Source organism: Cetorhinus maximus, chromosome 35, assembly GCF_964194155.1.
Source record: "Cetorhinus maximus chromosome 35, sCetMax3.hap1.1, whole genome shotgun sequence".
NCBI classification, from domain to species: domain Eukaryota; kingdom Metazoa; phylum Chordata; class Chondrichthyes; order Lamniformes; family Cetorhinidae; genus Cetorhinus; species Cetorhinus maximus.
In genome coordinates this window covers 1220168-1242353 of record NC_135913.1, presented here as the reverse complement: position 1 = coordinate 1242353, position 22186 = coordinate 1220168, and positions in this window count along the sequence as shown.

Genomic DNA, 22186 nt, shown 5'->3' with positions numbered 1-22186 from the left:
AAACGACTTGTTGCAAGAAAAATCCACCAATGTCAATTTCAGAAGGAAATCTGCAAGCCTGGTGTGGCCTACATGTGACTCAATGCTCTTAAATGTCGACGCCCACATTCAATGAATGAAAATAGAAAGCCTCAATGAATGGTTGGCTAGAACAGCGCAAAGAGAGGCGACAGGATAATTGTTCACCTGAGAGGGGTATTAGTTCAACAAGGCATGATAAAACGATTTGTTCAACACAGAAGTGTATCATTGGAGGAGTAATGCCTATGGCAGATATTGGAGTTGTGATCCAGTTGCCATTGGCAGTAATTTTTTTTTCATTTGTGTGTGTGTGTGGGCGCGTGTGTGTGTTGTTTTTTTTCTTAAATCAAAACTCTCATTCGCGTTCCAATACATTGTTATGGCCAATTGCAACTGGTGCAGCAAAATTCAACAGAAATTGCATTTGCAGCTATTTCCTGAAGTGGCTTCGTTGGTGAAAATATACAGGAAGTGCTGATTACAAACATTTGTCCCCATCCCCTCTTGGTGGCTGTAACCCTAATCAGAAATGGCTTACTTGCCGAAGCTTCAGGTTTTCAGAGATCATTAAGAATGAGGTGCGAGCACAAAAGGAAAACACAAGTAAATGTGACTTACCTTTCACCGCTTGTGCCTGAAAGCAAATGGTTTGCGTCGTAATTTTTGTCTGTTAATGGCGTGAGAAAACATATTTCAACGATTCACAGGATTCCGAATGTTTAGATGGAGTCCATTCCGCCCATCGTGCTTGCACCCGCTCTCCGAATGAGCATTATGCCACATTGCAATTTTGCTGCCTTTCTCCCTTAACCCTGCACATTGTTTCTATTCAAATAAATATCTAATTCCTTCCTGACTGCCTCGATTGAAACTGCCTTCACTACATTTCCAGGCAATGCATTCCAGATGCGAACCACTCGTTGTGAAAAGGTTTTTCATATCTCAGGTCACATTTGCTTCTTTGGCAGATCGCTTTCAAAATGTGGTCTCTCGTTCTTGATCCTTTTACGAGCGGGAACCCCTTCTGACTACTTACTCTAAACGGAACCGTCATCATCTTGAAACTCTCTAGCATAGCTCCACTTAGACTTCTGCTCTCCAAGGAGAACAGTTCCAAATTCTACAAACTATCTTCATAATTGAAGTTGATCATCTCTGGAAGCATTTCTGTAAAACTCTTCTGCATTCTCTACAAAGCTTTCACATACTTCTTAAAGTGTGGATACAGAACTGTACACAACGCTCCATCTGAGGCCTAACTAGTGTCCTATACAAGTTCCACATAACTTCCCTCCTCTTTTGCTCTACTCCCCTAAAAATGAAGCCTAGGACACTTCCTGCTTCATTAAATGCTCCCTCCACGTGCGCTGCCGCCTTATTAACTATGACATGGTGGCCGGAGCTGAGATCGAGCTCTTACAACGAAGTATTGAATGGATAACATGAAATGCTGATGAAGGATGAAACGTAGAACGTATTAACGATGGCCTTGATCTACGAAATCTAATAACTCGCCGAAAGTACATGATTCACTAGGTAGAAAGTTATGCTCGATTAGCATTATTGACTGCAACGGGAATGGCCTCACATTTTTCCACAACGAGAATGTGAACATGGGGTCGCCTTCCTGCCCCTAAATCTATGCCTGTCAGTTTGTCACTTCCCACTGACATTTCTGCGACACAATGTCACTCCATAAATAACGTTATCTTTAAAACTTTCAGAGCCCAGTGCAGAGGTTTAGGGAACAGCAGCTGTCACGTCGTACGCTGCTCGTCAAAGGGCAAATAGTGGGTGGCAGTATGAAAATGTATGAAAAGACACCAAAGGGTGGTAGTCAATCTGCGTGTGATGGAAATGTTCTGCAGACGGCCCGAGTTAGGGGACAAGAAGGAAAACTGTGCCTTTTCTGAGATATTGAAGAGCCCGCTGTGCGATTACTGGAGACCAGAGAGCACAGCCGGTAGAACACCCGACTTTAGATCTCATTGTCGTCATCTTATCCCAGTACCATCTCAAATTCAATTACTGATAACGCATCCAACATCGCCTTCTTCACAATTTTATTCTGACCCAGTGTCTGAATGACTTCGCATCATAGCATGGACTGGGCAGCAGCTTCTTCCATTGTAATGACAGAAACAAAGTATTAATTTGTAAGTACTCAGTCATATCCTGTGCCTCCATGTTGAAGTCGCCTTTTTGGACCGAAGTATGCCCTACTCCTCCTTTTCCCAACCTTCTCCATTTATGAGGCAGAATATGGAAAGCTGCGGGAATAAGGCAGGAGATATGAGTGAGGCTACTGCAGTTTTCGGGATCCAGTGCAGACTCGATGGAAAGAATGGCTCGGTAAATATTTTGTGATTAGCACTATTGATTTCCAACTGAATTGCGTAAAATTTTTCAGATACGACCAAAAAATCAGCTCGCTTTCGTAGCCTTAAATCCATCCACGTCAATTTTTAATTTGCCGGTGACATTTCTGCAACTTAATGTGGCTCCTGAATTAAAGCCTTCTTCATAAACCTGGGCAACAGCAGTTCTCACATCACACACCATTGTGCGGGGTCGAGTAATTGGTTGGAATGAGACATATTCTGAACAGAAGGTTAGTGGAGGCACTGGGTCGACCTTTGAAGGAAGTGTTCCGTCGAGGGCGGATTTCGAGGGAAGGAAATGCACAATAATATGGAATGTGCAATATCGATTTTGGAACAGCAAAGACCGATGTGTGAACGCGTCAATCAGGAGCTCAGATATCCCATTACATAGAGAATGCGATTTTTAATCTGAGGGTCCAGGGTTCAATTCCTGCTCGCGTGCTGGTATCAGCATCACTCAACCATCCCAAAGAAACCGACGTAGCGTTTTCTTGTCACGCATTGAAAGTCACGGTGTCCTGCGTTCAAATTGGCAGAATGCAAGTCTCTGCAGCTTTCAGTATCCTCTGTCATTTCTGAGAAATGGATATACACTCTTTCCAGACCTAATTCTTGATAGGCCAGAAACGAAAAGATCAACAAATTCTCGCCACTTGGTGACACTGCGGAGCAGCAGCAACTCGACGAGGATTCTGAAAGCGGGATCAAAATTTAGAATCTCAATTAAATGTTGGCTGAAAATTGGCCACTTCAAAGAATATTCTTTCTCCTGACTTTTCCAAGAAAACCAGTTTTATTGTTGGAATGCTAGACTACAGACACAAATGAAAGCTATCTTTTAGAGCCTCCAGCTAAATTCAATTTGAAGGTAGCAAGACGGTCTCTGAGCTCGAACTACACGTCCTTGTTCAGTAACAGCTAATATATTTGACTCACAAAAATCCTCTCACCTCAGGTTGAAATATATGCTTCATGCTGCAAAATCCACAACAGAATTGCTAACACCAGTAGTGGGGTTTCTCAATTCACACGAAACAGCTTTGTTTTAGTTTTAACGTTAGGACCTTAAAACAAGTTCCAAAGAAGATACACATTGGATTCGAAAGGTGAACTGTGCTTCTGTCCTTACAACTGCCGTCAGATATGCTGAGCATTTCCACCACGTTGTGTCTTTTCTCAAACAATTATTTAAAGGTCAGCAATTCATGTGCGGCTTTTCTCTGAATAAATCACTGAGAATGAGGTGTGACCAAGTAATAACAGCACGAAAAGGACAAACGAACTCTTGACCACATTGGTCATCCTGTGCTCATTAATGTGTCTAGCATACACGCATATATGCTGGAGTCTTATTGACCTACGATATGCTTGTGAGAGCTCTGGCCAAGTTCCAGAAATGAAACAAACAATGATTAATACGACTGCAAGCTCTGCAGGAAAGTTGGTAGGTAGGTAAAACGGGAATGGTTTGAAAGAAAATCCTTCACTGCAGTATCCAGTAACTGTACTGCAGTAAGTTATTATCGCAATTTGGAAAGTTCCACCTAATTAGTTGACCCAGTCAATCAAATACCAGCGGGAGAGCCTCGAGGGGATAGTGGCCTTTTTGTCACAAGGTTTAGGTTGGTCATGGAAAAAAACAGGGAACAATCCAGAGAGGGATAATTAATAGGGGGAAATCGAACTTCGACAGAACGATAATGCATCTAAGTCAAGTGAGTTCCAATTAAAGGTTGACAGAAAAGGCGGTTGATGAACAATGCGTCACCATCAAATGAGAGGCATTGCAGACAATATCGAGGTATGTTTCTCTGAAAAGGAAATGTAGGACAAGTAAACATAGAGTGCATGGATCACGAGGGAGATAGACGTGAAGGTGAATAGGAAGGATTGCGCGCATGAGAGATGTAAGGTTCAAAATACAATGGCGAATCAGGCTGAATTTAGTCGGGCAGGAAGGGAAACGAAGAAATTAAAAAGAAAAGCAAAGAGGGAGTTTGAAAAGAGGCTGGCAGCGAACACATAGTGGAATCGCAAGGCCTTCTCTGAGCATATAAATAATAAAGGTTTCATCAAATAGAAGATTAGGGCCGATTAGGAACAAAACAGTGGACTTGAATGTGGAGGCTGGAGAAATAGGGGAGGCATTAAACGGGTACACTGCATCTGCTTTTATAAATGAAAAAGATTCTCCCAACGCCGATTTGACAGAGGGGGTAACTGGTACGTTGGAATAATTTACAATTGAGAACGAGGAGGTGTTAGACAGGCTACCTGTATTTAAAATAGATGAAGTGCCACGACCGGATGTTACACACCCAAATATAGAGAATGAAGTGGGCGTTGAAATTGCAACGGCACCAGTGATTATGTTGCAGGCTTCTTTAGAAACAGGGGACGCACCTTGGGGCTGGAGAATTGACAGTGTTACATTCTTGTTCAAATAGAGGTGCAAGGATAAAGCTGGCAACTACAGACCAGTCAATTGGATCTTTGACACGGAAACTCTATTTCGAGATGCAATTAGCAGTTAATTGGGTAACTTTGTGAGTTACCATTGACCAGAAACGGGACGGGACTAACCATTCAATTTTTGTGGCAACAAGAGCAGGTCAGAGGCTAACAGTCCTGCTAGGGCTAACACAAAACCTGAATCCCCGAAGCCTGTCCACTATCCACAAGTGGAGAGTGTAATGGAATACTCTCCATTAGCCTGGATGAGTGCAGCTCTAACAACACACTAGAAGCTGGATACCATCCAAGGACAAAGCAGCCCGCTTGATTGATATCCCGTGAACAACTGCCACTCCCTGCACCTCACACAGTAGCAACAATGTGTAGAATCCACAAGATGCATTGGAGGGACGCACCAAGGCCCCTTAGACATCACGGCTGCTAACATCTAGAAGGACAACGGCCGAAGATAGATGGGAACACTACCACCGAGAAGCTTCCCTCCAAGCCATACAGTATCCTGACTTGGAAAAGTAGCACCGTTCCTTCACTGCAGCTTGGTCAAAATCCTGGAACTCCCTTCCTTAAGCACTGTGGGTGGACCTACACCAGATTGACTGCAGCGGTTCAAGAGGGAAGCTCAACACCAGCTTCTCAAGGGGCAATTAGGGATGGGAAAGAAATGCTGGTTTCGCCAGAGCTGCCCACATCACATGAATGATTACAATCAAATAAACAAATTTGATCGTTCAAAAGCCGGGTATCCCATCAGTCGGCGAGGATATCTGCTTTCTTCAGACATGCTTTGAGGACATCCCAGAATCTTCTCCCGTGTCCATCCTGGACTTTCCTGCGGCGATCAATTCCCAGTCGAATATTTATTTCTGGAGTCTGGTGTCAGACATGTCTACGGCATTCCCCGCCCAGTGGAGCTGCTTTGGGGTGGTTGATGCTGGGCAAGTCAGCTTAGGAGAGGCCGCTGGTGTCGGACAGCCTTTCTCACGACCGGATTTGGAGGATCTTGTGAAGCTGTAGCTGATGGTCCTTCTCCAGTGTTTTGAGGTGCCTGCCATAAACTGACCAAGCTTCCGACGGATATAATACTGCCAGGATCACCACAACCTGGCAAACAACAATCTTTGTCTCGGCTTTGAGATCCTGGCCCTCAAATGCATTTATACCCCTTCGGCTGAACTGGCGTATTGAAAAGCACGATAAATTTCATCATCGATGTGTGACATGAGGAAGCTCAAAAGATATGGAAAACGGTCCATATTTTCAGAACCATTACTTATGCCTTTTTGACATGTCTGTACTTTGCTGATGTCTTCTTGTTCTCTACACACTGTAAGCACCGCCCCATCCCCAGCCCCACCAACCTCCCCCCACACCCCCATCCCAATAGCTCTTCTTAATAGGAACTCTCCCAGCCGATATTACAATCGTCCCCTTTGCTCATATGCTCGAGAAGGTCAAAGGTACCACATATCACCTAAGAGTCATTCCAATAAGCCCTCCAATACATTAGACCGCTCGGGTTTCCCGCTCAATTGGTTTAGCCCTTGAACCCCCCAGATATGATTAACATTCCCACTCCCCTCTCCCTCGGGTCACCTTAGGCAGAACGACATGAATATCCGGATAAAAACAAAAGGCTAAAAGCTACTGCGGATGCTGGAAATCCAAAACAAAAACAGAATTACCTGGAAAAACTCAGCAGGTCTGGCAGCATCGGCGGAGAAGAAATCAGTTAACGTTTCGAGCCTTCATGGCCCTTCGGCAGAATATCCGGAGTTCCTTTTCAACCAACAACATCTGATACACGGTCCGGTCACTTGGGTTGCAAATTGACTTCACTGCTTGACAAGAAAAACCACATAAATGCTTCACTGCTCAATTGGTGGATAACAGATCATGAAAAATCAGACTGCAAAAGCACAAGGATACCCGAGTGGCGTTTGATTCGAGTTTTTTGTCTGTAAATCCTGACCTGCTAATACTTCGCAAAAGCATTTTCTTCAACCAATTTCATCACTCTGAAAAAAGAATGAGAATAAAGAGAAGTAAATTTTGATATCCAATGCCATATTTTTCCTCTGTGTATTCTCTGTCTTTATTAAAACAACTCTTTTAGAAAATTACCTAGTTAACGTGTGGTTCAATTGCTAATATTACATAAATGGAGCATTTATATATATACATTGTTTTCTCAATACAACATTTTCTGGCACTGCGTGAAAATAGTGGTCACTCGCTCATACAGAACCGCCTCATCCAATTCAGGATCGGGCACAGTCGGCAATGGGTGACAGGCGGCGTTCACACAGAACAGGACGTCAGTCCATCATATGACACAAACTCACACATACAAGGACACAAAGAGGAAATTTACCATAGCCAACCCGCCTCACCAGCAAGTCCTTGGGCGGAGGTAGGAAAGCGGAACACCACGCGGAATCCCACGCAGACACGGGGGAACGTGCAAACTCAACTCTGCCAAACACTCGGGGTCACGATCGAAGCCCGTGCGAGGCAGCAGCACTAACCACTGCGCCACCCTGCAAAATTATAGTCGATAGCCTGAATTTATAAAAAGCACCCGGACAGGGACTTGCACACTGCACAGTCAGGTTAAATACTGATGATCTTCAGAATGAAATAGCGCAGGTCACCTCTGCGACGTCACAGGGTGACCTTCACCGGCTAATATGAAACAATCCATCCTCCACATTCTGCATTAGCCGCTGCAATAATCCCTCTGAACAGTGCATTTTTCTCAAGCATCCACACATGCTGCCAGCCACAGACTTCAGTTCACAAATACTCCATAACCAGAATCCTTTCACGATCACGGAGCAAGCAGATGAAGAGCGAAAAGGAAAGGATCTGGTTGGTATTTGTGAAGAAATTAGCCTGCTTTTATAAATTGTGGCCATATGTAGGGCAGCAAGGTTTTCAAAAAGCTCTGATCTTACTGTTCCGCGCTAACATAGGGTCAGCGACCTCAAACATTAACACTTTGTCTCTCAGATGCTGCAGGACTTGATGAGAATTTCTGTTTTGGTTTCTTATATTACTGGCTATGCAACACCCAAAAACGAACGTGAATTCGTTCATGATTGCAGATAGTTAAAAAAACAATTTAAGCAAGTTGCAAAGGGCGCTTGCAGCGGTAAAATTAGGCGTGCATAGAAAAAAGCGACTTAACACATTGAAACGCTTTTGTCTCTTTGGTAGAACTCCGTAATTAATCCCACTCCTGTGCTTATGCGGCTCAGCCTTTCCCCTTTAGGTGTTCATCAAATTACCTTTTGAAAGCTAAGAATGAATCCACCTTTCCACCAGCCTTTCTGAGGCACATTGCAGACCTGTGGAAGAGAATATTTTCTCACATCGCGTGCATTTTATTCTCCCCAGCCATTTTCATTCTGTTATCTGGTTATCAACGGTTCTGCTGCTAAAAACAGTTTTTTTCCTTTATTATTGCAAAAAAAAAACAAAGTTTTGAAATTTATCAAATCGCATCTTAACTTTCTCTGCTCTCAGCAGAATTAGCACAAGTTCTTCATTTGCGCTATGTAACCAAAGTTCCTTATCCCTGGGAAATCTGGCAGATCGATAAATCGATAGAACAGGTCAACTATTCCATTTAGCATTTATGCTGCACACGGGAGTCCTTTCCTTTACTCATTTACGGGGTGTGGGTGTCGATGGATAGGCTAGCATTTATTCCTCATTCTTAATTTCCCTTGAGAAGGTGGTAGTGAGCTGCAGTCCCGGTGGATTATGTACGCCCACAGTGCTGTTCGAGAGGGATTTTGATCAGAGACAGTGGAGGAAGGCGATTCATTTCCAAGTCAATATGGTGAGTTACTTGGAGGGGAAATTCCAGTTGGTGGTGTTCCAATCTATCTGTTGTGCTTGTCCTCCTATATGGTAGTTATCGTAGGTTTGTAAGGTCACACTTTGCCAACCCATTGTCATCTAGCTCCCCCAGTATAACTGCCAATTTATTTCTTCCACGTTTGCCTGCCTAGCTAAGAATTAATTCCATCTGTTTTCTTGTGAAGCGTTTTTCTCAGCAATGAAGATTCTTGTTAATAAAATGCACAGCAATCAATAACCGCAGCAGATGCTGAAACTTGAATTCAATAAAAATCCGGAGTTCGAATGACCAAGGAACCATTGCCGATTGTCGTAAAAACACATCTGTTTCATTGATGCCCTTTAGGGAAGTAAATCTACCGTCCTTACTTAGTCTGGCCTACATGTTACTCCAGACCAAAGCAATGTGGTGAGCCCTAAAAATGACCTCTGGACAAGGGCAATTAAGGATGGGCAATAAATGCTGGTCTAAAAAAATAAAAGAACAACCTCCTCGCTTTCTAAAGCACATGCTCAGAAAGGTTCTTCTCGTATTTAGTGGAGTCATTAATTTCTCCATGCGAGTATATTTCACCCAAAGTTCTGCCAATTTTCCTTTGCAACCGCATAGATAAATGCTAAAGTGAAACAGAGTTCCACGATTTAGCGAACGTTTGTGCGAGATGAGATTGAAAAGATTGGTGATAGGGTTGTTAATTTACGCCTTGCTTTAGAGTGTGCTTGGTCTGGGGCGCCTAAGTCTCTTTCCTCTTTCACGTCGGTTCTTTTATATTGCTTTATTGCTTCAGTAGAAGACAGTACCATAAACAACACCAGTTTGAAACATATCCGCACCATAAACTCGTTAAAAATTCTTTCGAGTTATCAACAGTCACAGATTGCAACTCTTTTGAGTACAATCACAGTTCTTGGTTTCCGGGAGTGGGACATGAACCCACAACCTTCTGATTCAAAGGCGAGTGTGCTATGTTTGGCAAGGCAACTAACGACCCTATTAAGCACCTGACAAATAACTCTGGCCACGTGGTCACAGAAACTGAGGAGTTTATCCTTCCACATGGTTTCGATGTGAGTGTGCCTTCATCACAAATCAAACGGGAAGAGATATTCACTAAATTCCAACTCCTCCATTCCCAGCTATCCCGCCACAAAACAGTAGTCACAGAAGACCAGGAAACTCTGACCGCTTGCCCAACTAATCAGGTGCGAAAGCGCATTGTGGGATCCCGAACGACCTGTCTGATTTTCACGTGCAACTCGAATGTCTTACGAGCCCTGAAGAGCAATGCGGACGTACAATTCAGTGGACCTGGCAAAGAGAGGCTTCCTCGCTCCCAGATGCACTCAATCATGAAGGAGAGGGGTTCATTGCAAAACCAAATTTGTTTCGGATGAAACATATCGCTAGGCTTCACAACTCTGTTCCATGTGAAAAGAACGCCACCGCCCAACTGTGAGAATTTCACCAGCGCCATTTGGTGTCTTGGCCCCAGTCGCTCCACATGACGTCAGGAAGCAAGACCCTTGACCTGCGCATGCAGGAAACGCAGCATTTTGGTAATATCTGCCCTTGTCTGCTTGTGCACTCGCAGGTTTGTACACTCCGTCCCATTCTCTTCGTTGTTTTTCTTATTCGTACTTTGCTCTCTCGCCGTATCTTATCTTCTTTATTTATCACAGATTGACAAATTGATCCCTCACTTTTAGGTTAAAATTCTCTCCTGCCCAAGTTACAACGATTCGCCAGAACACTGTTCCGAGCTTGCTTCAGGTGAAGACGATCCGAACGATGCAATTCCCACTTTCTGCACTAGGCTGCCAGTGGTCCTTGAATTGAGAACCATTTGCCCAACACCAATCTTTCATCCAAGCTTACATCTCTCTAATATCAATTACACTAATCCAATTTCATCGCAGCTCTGGCAGTAATCTAGGTTTTATAAGCTTTAATGTTCTGTTTTTGGTTTCCTTTAGCACATAGATGCTCGTATGGCCTCAGCAGAAACCCTTTCCTAGATCTACCGACGTCGATTTTAACAACGTGCACCACAGCCACTGTGTCCTCTCCCTCCCAGTGAAATTTCATCTCCAGCACAGATCAGATGACAAGAACACTGGCACCAGCTAGGCCACACAGCCGCCTGGGATCCCACGTTGGCTGCAGAGAACTGTATCTAACCCCAGGCCTAAACTGTCCCAAACTCCCATTACATTCCAATTAACTTCCGAATCCCACCCCCACCCCCTGCTGGAATGGCTTCCTGTCTGATGGTGCCAGGGTCATCTTGCTCATCCAAACTTCAGCCAATGTTTTCTTAGTCCTTAATTTAAATTATGTTTGTTACAGTTAATGATATAAATCTTTATATATTTGACACCGCACATCTACTGACAAATTTCTTTACCCCATTTACCTGACCAAAATTGACCTCACGACTACATTGCTTGGTTTCCTGACCTAAGCTTCTAGTTTTCGACACAAACAATCAGTTCCCAAATTCAATATAAAGTTCCATAATGCTCTGATTATGGATTTCGCCGACAAAGTAAAATGGCATCTGACAACTATGATGGCCGTATCCGCTGCTGCAACAAAACATAGGATGAAATCCTGTGACTCCGAAACAGTCGATACTAAGCCGATTTTAAATCGGAGATCGATAGATCTCCCTTAATCGAATGCCTTACGGGATATGGTGAAAGGTTATCTCTAAGGAGTGAGATCAAAGATCAGCGATGAACTCACAGAATGAAGGAATCTGTTCGAAGACCTTAACGGCCTTCATTTGATTCGGGGCTCCGCTAGAATGCCAATTTCCGAACCTTGTGAATTCCAAGTGAAAACAAAGCCTTCTGTTGATACTGCAGGTGAACCTACTCTATTGTATAGACATTTCGAAATACAGGGTGATGCTATGGCTATGTGTGTGTGACATAGCTATGCTTCCGTTTTTTTGTTTGATATGTGGAATAATATATTTTCCCATCCCTGCTCAAGGCCCCTCCATCCCCTCTTATTTCTGCACACTATTTACTGTATTAGTGTCAATGTGTCTTCCTGAAAAGGGAACTTCTATCGATTTTGATTCCAGGTTCCACCCTGCACTTGCTTCCGCGTGCCCCACCTCACATCTTCCCTGCCTTCCACTTCCTCGACTTGCCTGTCTGAATTTCTGGGAATAAGGTATCAAACGATATATGGCCACTAACACACTCAAATACCTTTTAGGCGCTTGCTAAGTTCCTGTAATGAAAGATTCATACTCTCCTTTTTTCACTCTCTCCATCGCAACTGGTGGGGTAATGCAATCATTGGTATATGCGCTTCAAATGTGTGTTCCTTTTGGCCCAACCGAGGGTTACGCCAAACTATGGCGGGTAGAGCGCTGGAGAAGGTCCGCTCTGTTTCGAACTATTCTGCTCTCACTACTTCAGATCTCTACACGAACGATAGGAGGCATTCTTTTAGACTCACCTTCTACCCTTCGAGCTGTGTGTGCAATGGATCAGGTATCGCCATTTCCGACACATCCAGCCTGAAGCCAAAACCAAACGGACCTTCCCCTCCCCTACACTGAGTTCAGCAATTTTGGCTCGTCATCTTTTCCACCATTTTTGTTTCATGTATCTATTGTGGTTCTTCATTTTTTTAAAAAAAATCTTTCCTTTCTTGCTTGTTTCATTTGTGTTACATTCGGACGGTAATCAGCATCCTGAAACTAACTACTCCCACGGACAGATCCTTTGATATTACTTGCCCCATTATCACCCTCCATGGCCATGCACATGAAGCCTTCTGCAATTCAGTCTCTCCCTCCCGCCATCCTATCTCGGATCTTCACTCGTTTTCTACTCCCACAATCGCCAGTAAAAACACGCACCTCCTGCACCCACATTGCAACGTTTTTCACTGTATTTTGTCTTTATGGTTGTCGAAAGCGCTGATTACTCCATGTCGATCTTAACAATGCACTCAAAGGTTTCCGCTGACGCAGTGTGAAGGATTGTGATGCCACCAGGAATCGATGTCTCCGCACAGATGTCCAGTATGTGGGAGATGGCCTGAGCTGAGTGACCACAGCGCAGTTACACTTGTTGAGCAAATGGCCTCATCTTTGCTGGTCCGCCACCAAGCACGTGGCGGCTGTTCTCATTTAGAACTTGCAAAATTGGATCAGTAACCAGTTGCCGTTGGTGATGGATGTTTTCAAACAGGAAGTACGCCATAGAAACGTGACCTGCCGTCCCTTTGTAGGTTGGGGATTGTATTTCAGTGGGAACTGGAATTAGCAGAGGTCCTGTATGACAGAAGTGCCTGGTGAAGCGCCAGCCAATGGCTTTCATTGAGGAGGATGTTTTACCCAAGGACACCTGATCAAAACCGAATCCATATCCAGCTTTTCCATGTTCTGATGAAAAGATCAAAGATTGGAAACTTTACCTTTCTTTCTCTCTTCACACATGCTGCGAGAACTGCTGAATATTTACAGTTTTTCTAGTTGATTTATTTGTACTTCGGGTTCCAGGTATCCACAGCACTTTGCTTTGGTATGTTTGTAACCATATCTTTTCTTGCTTTGACAATCCGTTCTTCTATTCGGTAAGCATTGAAAAATATACAACATGTTCGTCAATTCTCCTCCCATGTTTAGACTACTCTTCCTGAACCCCTATTTTTACTGTTCTTTGAGTCCCCATTTGGAGCTCTGCAATTGATCTTCACACGATAAATAGTGGCTTCTGAAGTCTCTTAGCCTGCACAAACTCGCTCTTGGCACCACCACAGAAGTTGTGTCCGGAGTTATTGACAATCTTCTCCCCGGAGAGCGAATTTAAGCTGCTACTGTGCATATGTCAAGGCCAGTAGGGGCTCCTCGTTATGTTCTAAAGGAAGTATCTCTCGAGATATCTTGATAGCTATAAACATGGAAACCCAAATCTCTACTATTGTCTCACTCAATTCTTGTCATTTCGAATCCAAAAAAGGACGTTCATTCCTGCAAATAATGGATCTCAGGCTCTTCTTGTTGCTGATCAGTATATAAGAATGTTTCTATCGCACCCTTGCGAGAATCTGTGCTCCAGGTACATCATATCAGAAATCCGAGTAGAAGAAAAACTCCGTTTAATGGGCACTCGCACATAATTGTTCACTATGATGACAGCATGCGATGCATAGTGACGTTATCTCAACGTGCAGCTGTCACTTTGAATGCATGATAGATTGTCATAGGGTGTTGCCCGCGGGATGTTGATAGAGGAGATAGAGAGAAACTCTTTCCAATGGCAAGACCAAGGAAATATATTTCAGAGGCTATGCAGACGACAAAGTTTGAAGATAAATAGCCGTTTTTTGTGTGCACCTTATAGTTCTCCTCCAAAATGCACTGCCTGCGAGTGTGGGTGAAGAAGTATTTTAAAATCACGTGCAGAGGGGAATTTGATATATTCTTGAAAATGAAGTTGTCTCATCGCCCTATTCTTTCCACCTGAAAGCCTACGTGGGGAAATCGAAATTCCTTCTTTAGCCCTCACCCCCTTACAGTCTGTTTGAAATACTGCAGAGGGACGAAAGTGAAAAGTTCAGCACAATTTTGAGCTGGAAATATAACATGGCTGACTCATAGGGAAATCTTTCATGTTTTCAACTTGAACTAATATTTTGATTCAGATGCTTCTTAATCAGTTAACAATAATCTGGCAGTTAAACTACAACTGCCAGTATATTGTCAGGTGTTCATTATCTATCATTGTTTTAGGGACCGACAGTCAGTTTGCAAGTGGATATATTTTGCAGCTTCCAAGTTCCCATCATGCAGTGATGACTGAGTTAGAGCTCCTTTCACGAGCTGAGGCCTTCGGAGAAGGTTAAAGCCAAAGGAAGCGTAGACACTGCATCAATGTAATTATCCGACAAACAGGCATGTGTTCGGCGTTTTGAGTGATATTGGCTGAGGGAGGACTTTGGCGCAGGCAATCCTACTTTTCTCCCAATTGTGCAAAAGTATGTTTCCCGACTCTTCGAGAGGACAGAGCGGGCCTCTCTTAATATCTGATCCGAAAAATAGCACACGCGACAGTGCAGCACTCCCTGAGTTGTGCACGGGAAAAATACTATACACCCTGTGCTCCATGCACTTAACAAAGAAGCTTGAGTGTGGGAGATGGTTATTCACTGAGTCATGGATTGCGAAGTATTAATGAATGTTCTCCATAACCAATCATAGAACAAACATAAAGGGTTATGGTTTAAACCTTAATATAAAGTCAAGGGGAGGAGGAGAGTTGACCAAACATGTTACCAACATTTAACGCTTCTTCTTAATTCTTTATTTTGTGGAACATCGTTATTTATTCTCCACTCTTCATTTTACAGCGAATGTGGTGACCATTGTCATCCTGTGCCGAGGGAAGTGTAGTCTCTCCACGTCACTCACCCTGTACCTGTTGGCAATGGCTTTCTCGGGTCTCCTCGTCATCGCCTTTCGGGTGTTATTTGATCACATCGGCTATTACTACGTTAGCTCATTAATACATTTCCCAATCCGCGTCTGTGCATCGAACGAGTTCCTGAAATCCGCCTTCATGGATTGTTTTGACTGGTCCACTGCGGTTTTCACCGTCGATGTTCTTGTGGCTATATGTCACCAGGAGTTCAAAGCCAAATACTCTACATTCAGGACGACAGTCACAGTACTCGGTACTATCTGGGTGCTGAGCACCTTGAGACATTACTTTAGCCGATTACTTTAAACATGAGCCTATCGTCACAACACACCATGAAGTTTGGGGTTGTAGAGTCAGATTACCCTTTGCAGACCGATTGGAATGGGAGATCTTCGATTGGGTGAATCACCTGCTCACCCCGCTCACTCCATACGTTCTGATTCTCCTCTTCAACTTCCTCACCGTCAAGCACATCTCGGCGGACAATTTATCCTGGAGGAGGCTCCGAAATCAAAGCAACACGGCCACCAGTGATGCAGAGGTAATGAGCTGGAGGGAATCAATGATTCTGTTATTCAGCATATTGGCTAGTTTCGTAGTGCTCTGGATGCCCAATGTCATCTATTTCATCCTGGACCGCACTGCGAATGTGACTTACAGCCCAGCTGACTTTACACAACCGTTGGCCATTTTGCTTCAGACCAGTAAGATGTTGATGCTTTTGAGCTCCTTTGTTAATACGTTTATTTATGTTCTGACGCAAACTGAATTCAGAAATGAGCTGTGGACTGGGCTAACCTTTCCGTTTAATGTGATTGGTCGCTTAGTGAAGAGAGGGACGTGATAAAAGCAGATGTAAAGACTTCAGGTTCCTCCCCGTGAAGATGACTGATCTGAGCACAGCGTTGTGAAATGCGTGATTGTCGTTTCTTCCAAACACTTAAGCCGTTTTCTCAGATACCTGTAGAATCATGGCCTTTTTCCCCGCACACGGAGGCGTTTAGGCCTATATTTTGCCTTCTACTCTCCTTTGAAAGCGACATCCAATTCGTCCCACTACTTTAATCGTTACGATTGACTCTACTTTAGGCAGGCTTTCGGGAAGTGAATTTAAGATCGACACAGCTCACAATGAAAACTCTTCATCTTCTCCTGGTTAATGTATCAATTACCTTTAATCTGCTTCATCGGGTTATCGATCCTCTTCCCGTTTGGAAACTTTCATCTAACCTCTCGAACAGAACCTTGAATTATTTGCAACATCAATCGTACATGAACCCAGGACCTGTGGACGCAGATTAGGATGCCCTTGGAAAGAAATAAATTAAGAAGTAAATGAATTTGAAAGTTGAGACTAGCACCACATTTGTACTTGCAAGTGTCCTCCACGCATGTCACATCAAGCACGCCACTCTGAAAGCGGCTGAAGGCAGTTATGTTGTCTGTATCTGCCAGAAATTCTGCAACTTCAGTCTTGCAATTTGAGAGCACAGGGCTCCACTTCTTCCTTGGGGCGAGTTGACCAAGTAATTATCCATTTATGTTAGTATTGCAATACTACAAATAAAAACAAATCACATTTTTAAAAATCAGATCATGTTGAGCCTAAGTAAGTGTGTTAAATAAGAATGGGAGGACGGAAGAAATATGAGCAGGGGCGCGCCATTCAGATCCTCGAATCCTGCTCCACCATTCAATATCATGTGTAAACTGTGTGTATTTTGTACTCCACATTTCGATTTACCCCCACTAACTTTTGATTCCCTTGCTTAACAAGAATCTAACTACCTCCGCCTTAAAAACATTCAATAACCCCGCCTCCACCGCCTTCTGATCCAGCGATTTCGAAATTCGCACAAACCTCAGAGAGAAAAAAAATTCTCCTCACCGCTGTCCTAAAAGGCGACCTCTAATTTTAAAACAGTGCCCCCTAGTTCTAGACTTACACCCAAGAGGAAACAACGTTTCCACGTCCACTTTGTCAAGATCGTTCAGAATCTGATCAATCAACTCTGCCCTCTCTCATCTAAGCACCAGTGGAAACAAGCCCAGTCTGTCCAACCCTTCTTTATAAGACAACCCGCTCATTCAAGGTAACAATCTTGTAAACCTCCTCGGAAACACCTCCATTTACATCCTTCCCTAAATAAAGAGAGCAAAAGTGCACACTGTATTCGAGATGTAGCCTCACCAATGCCATGCATAACTAAAGCATAACATCCTTACTTTTGTGTTCAATTCCTCTCCTAGTTAATGATAACAATCCATTCACAATGTTATGCGGGGTGCCGAAAACATTGTGAATTGCTGATGTGTCAGTAGACTGCCTGTAAGAAAAAATGAAGAACCATATTTTTCTTTAAAATCATGCGTGTGGACTCAACACAATGAGAATTAAAAATACGATTCAATAAGTAATTTCTATAATACGGAGATTGGACTGTGTTCACAATTATACGTGTGCCCTATATGTGGTACTATACTAGTTTAATGTAACTTTGCTTCATTTAAATTTCAACCCTTTCGATGTTAACTACAGTATTTTGTTTGTTAGTTTTTTTTTAATCCGTTTACAAAACTTCTCTACTTCTCTTAGAGATTGGTGAACCTGGATCAACGAATTATATTTATCATTATTTCATTTTGGCACGTATTTGCCATGGAAAATGTGATCTTCATAATCTTAATTTCAAATCAGGTACACAAAAACTGTAATCTCAGGGTTTTCCCCTAGTGCCACATACTCATCAACATAGGAAAAGGGGGATTAAGTGATTGACTACGTAATAGGTGAATCAGTGTACAAGATGCACGTGCTGCACCGTAGCAGGGCAGGGACAAACATTCCCGCAACAAATTGGCAGCAAGTATGCATTCCGTGAATTCTTAATGCCCATTCCATAAAAGTGATGAAACTGTGCCGAGCATAAAGATTTCAATGATTCCAAGGCCCATCTCATTCCGAGGACCATTCACACTTTTACTCCAAGGCCTGGCCTGTCCCTTGCTCTGGGCCCTTCTCCACATTTCACTCTGTGGCCTGTTCTACCATTATTCCAAGGCCCACATGCCATCTCACTTTGAGGCCCGCTCTCTCCCAGGCTCGAAGACCTGCTCTTGCTTCTGCTCCGATACATATTAGTTCTCTCGATCCAAGGTGCGCTCCCACACTCGCTCCCACTTCCAGGCCATCCCTTATTCCCTCTCTGAGGCCCGCTCACTCCAAGGCCCCCCGCCGCTCACTTACTCCAAAGCCCACTCTGCATTTCTCGCCACGGCCTGTTCTCACCCTTGAACTGAGGGCCGTTCGCCTTCACACTGTGAGAGCATCTCTCTCCCTGGCTCTGATGCCCACTCTCGCTTCCTCTCGCTCCGAGGCCAGCTGTCACTCCGTCTCACTCTGAGGCCCGATCTGTCCCTCACTCCAAGGCCCACTCTCCTTCTCACTCAGCGGCTCGCTATCTCCGTCTCACTCAGAGGCTCACTCTCGCTTCCTCTCGCTCAGAGTGGCTCCACATCTCGATCTAAATCACGCCCTCTGTCTTTTGCTCCATGCTAACTGTACCTGTCACCCTTAGGCCTGGTCGCCCTCTCGCTAAAAAGTGAATTCCCCCTCTCACTCCCAGTGCAGTTTTCCCTCCCTAACACCTTCCTCCGCAAGGGCGTCTCAGTACAGTGCCAAATTGCTCCAAAGCCCATTCTGCCTCTCACTCTGAGGCCCACTCACCCTCTCACTATGAAGGGCTCTCGCCCTCTTGGTCTCTGGCCCATTCACCCTCTCTCTCTGAGGCCTGCATTATCCATAGGTCTGATGCTCACTCGTAACATTTTCTAAGACCCATTCTCTCTCTTTCTCTAAGGCTCACTCGCTCCCTTGTTCCGAGGCCCACTGGTCTCTTCCCTCCGTGGCCTGCTCACCCTCTCCCTCCAAAATCTGCTCTCTCCCTTGCTGTGAGGCACCAGCTTTCCCTCACTTAGAGACCCAGTCTTCCTGTAGCTCTGAGGTCTGCTTGCCCTCGCATTCCAAGGTCCACTTCCTCTCTTGTACCCAGTCCTAGCCTAGCTTTCACTCCCTCTCTGGGGCTAATTCGCCCTTTCACTCCGAGGTCTACATGCTATCTCACTCCGAGGATCGCTCTCGATCTCACTCCCGCCCTGTGGCTCTCTCGCTCTGAAGTCCCCTTATCCTTTCACTGAGAGTCTTGCTCCACATTTCGCTCGCAAGCCTGTTCCAGCTCCTGCTCGCCCTTTTGCTTCCATGCCCGGCCCTCCAACAGTATGAAGCCCGCTCGCGCACCCTCTCTCTCTCTGAAGCACTTTCACCCTTACACTCAAAGCCCAGTTCTCGCACTTGCTCTTAGGCCCGCTCGCTCTCTCGCTCCAAGGTCTGCTCTACCTTCCGCTCCGAGTCGTGCTCTACCACTCAGCAATAGGCGCACTGTACCTTTTGCTGCAAGGCCCGATCCCATCATCAGTCTGAAGCCCGCTCGAGCTCCATTTCTGAAGGGTTCTCTGCATCGCGCACGTAGGCCAGCTGCTGCTCCCTCGCTCTCCGAAGCACATTCACCCTCACGCTCCAAGCCCAGTTCTCGCATCTGCTCCAGGCCCACTCGCTCTCTCGCTCCAAGTCCAACTCACGCACGTGCACTTCGGCCCACTCGCTCTCTCGCTCCAAGATCTGCTCTACCTCCCGTTCAGAGCCCTGCTCTACCTCTGACTCATAGGCCCACTGAACCACTTGCTGCAAGGCCTGAACTTCCTCGGTCGCTCGATCCGTCTGAGGTATGCTTTCACCAACTCTCTGAGCCCCGCTCACACCATCTGTGAGACCCGCTCCCTCCCTGGATCTGAGGCCCTCTCTCACCCTATCTCTGAGGCCTGCTCTCTCCATCGCTGAGGCCCGCTGTCTCCCTTACTCAAAGGCGGACGTTCTCCATTGCCCTGACGCCTGGTCACCATCTCACTCCGATGCCCACTGTGCTGCTCGTAAGGAGGCCCGCCCTCTCCCTCACTCTGAGGCCAGCTCTTGCCCTCTTGCTCCCAGGCCAACTCTGTCCTTCGCTCTGACTCCCATTGTGACTGTTGATCTGAGGCCTGTTCACGCCCTGAATCCAAAACACAACTCTTCCTCTCACTCGCGGGCCTAGGCCATTTCTCTCTCCCAGGCAGGTCGCCTTCTCGCTCCGACGCCTGCTCTACCTCTTGTTCTGAAGCAAGCTCGCCTTCTCGTTCCGAGGCCGATTCTCACTCTCTCTCGGAGAGATCCTCGCCCTCTTGCTCCCACACATAGAACCACTCATTGTTTCGCTCTGAGGAGCACTATCTCCCTTGCGCTGAGGCCTCGATCTCCCTCAATCCAAGACCGGCAGTACCTCTTTCTCCGAATCCCGCTCGCCCTCTCGATCACGCTCGTTGCCCACAATCTCGTTCGCTCTGAGACACACTCTGTCCCTCACTCTGGGGAGCGCGCTCTCCCTCCGAATGAGGACTGGTCCACCTCTCGCTCTGAAGCCCTCTTGGCTCCCCTCCAATGTCCATTCCAGGCGTTTATCTGAGGCCGTTTCTACCTATCGCTCCAAGGCCCGTGTTCTCCCTCGCCCGTCACCCTCTCTGAAGCGCACTCTCCTCCTCGCTCCGAGGCCCGCTCAACCTCCAGCTTTTGCCATGGAGATTACCTTGTAAAATAAATTTCATGCTATTTCCTGCTCGGCCAATGACACGCTGGTTTCTCAATGCACTGGCTGCTGACTGACTTGCTGGAGTTTATGAGCTGGCAATGTAGGGAGAAACCATCCTCTGAATGAACAAGCAGCTTTATGGCGCTTTTCAAATGCACATCCGTTGCATGATTTGAACTCTGCGAAATGGAGAAGTCTAATCTACTCTGCCCAAACTGCTCCGGAACTCCTTGATGTATCATGTGGTACCCGGGGACTCCTTGGACACAGTTTGGGAAATGGAAACAGGAAATGCTGGAATAATTCATAGGTGTGGCAGCATTTGTGGAGAGAGTAATAGCTGTCCTTTTAATTCCGTATGACTTCTTCAGAATTAAAGAGATCTAGAAATATGATGGGCATTATACTGTTTAGGAGAGGATGGAGCACATGGAGCAACATCGAAGGTCAGGAATAGGTGAAAGCTAACGACTGATTGATAAAGATGCCATGGACACAAGGCAAAGGGAGTGTTAAAAATAGTGGCAAAGAGTAAATAATGTGCTGAGTGTGGCATTAAGTTAAGAAAGCGGAAGGCCTTCATAACAGAATAAGTGTCAGCGCTCTGTGAGAACGTAAAAAGATGAAACCATTGGACTGGCGGTCCTGGGCGGGAGGTGGCGGGCTGTTGGGGGAAAGGATTTGTTAAATTGAACAAATACATAAAAGCATGAAGTAAAATTTGAAAAATATAATAAATCAATATATAAACAAATAAATAAAATTGGATTTCAAAAGAGTTCAAGATAGCGGGTTGAGGTCATGGTCTGAAGTTGTTGAAATCAATGTTAAGTCCGGCAGGCTGTAAAGTGCCTAATTGGAAGATGAGGTGCTGTGCTACCAGTTTGCGTTGGGCTTCACTGGAACATTACAGCACGCCAAAGGCGAAATGTTAGCATGAAAGCAGGGTGGGGTGTTGAGACCCTCTACACTTTTGTCAATGATATTCGTGGCTGCCGATGCGGTCTCCGGTACTCTGCCTCGACAAAATGCAGACTTTGTGACCGCTTTGCTGAGCACCTTCGCTCAGTCCAGAAGCATGACCAATACCCAAGTTTCGCTTTCCACAGTCTCAGAATAAGCCACTTATGACTAAAATGAGGAGGAATTTTTTCACTAAGAAGTGAGTTAATATTAGGAATTCGCTACCCCTCAGGATTGCGGAAGTTCAGTCATTGAGCATGTTCGGAACAGCGATCGATATATTCAAGATACAAATGACATCACGGGAGATAGGGATGGTGCGGGAAAAAAAAACATTGAGGGAGACGATCAGCC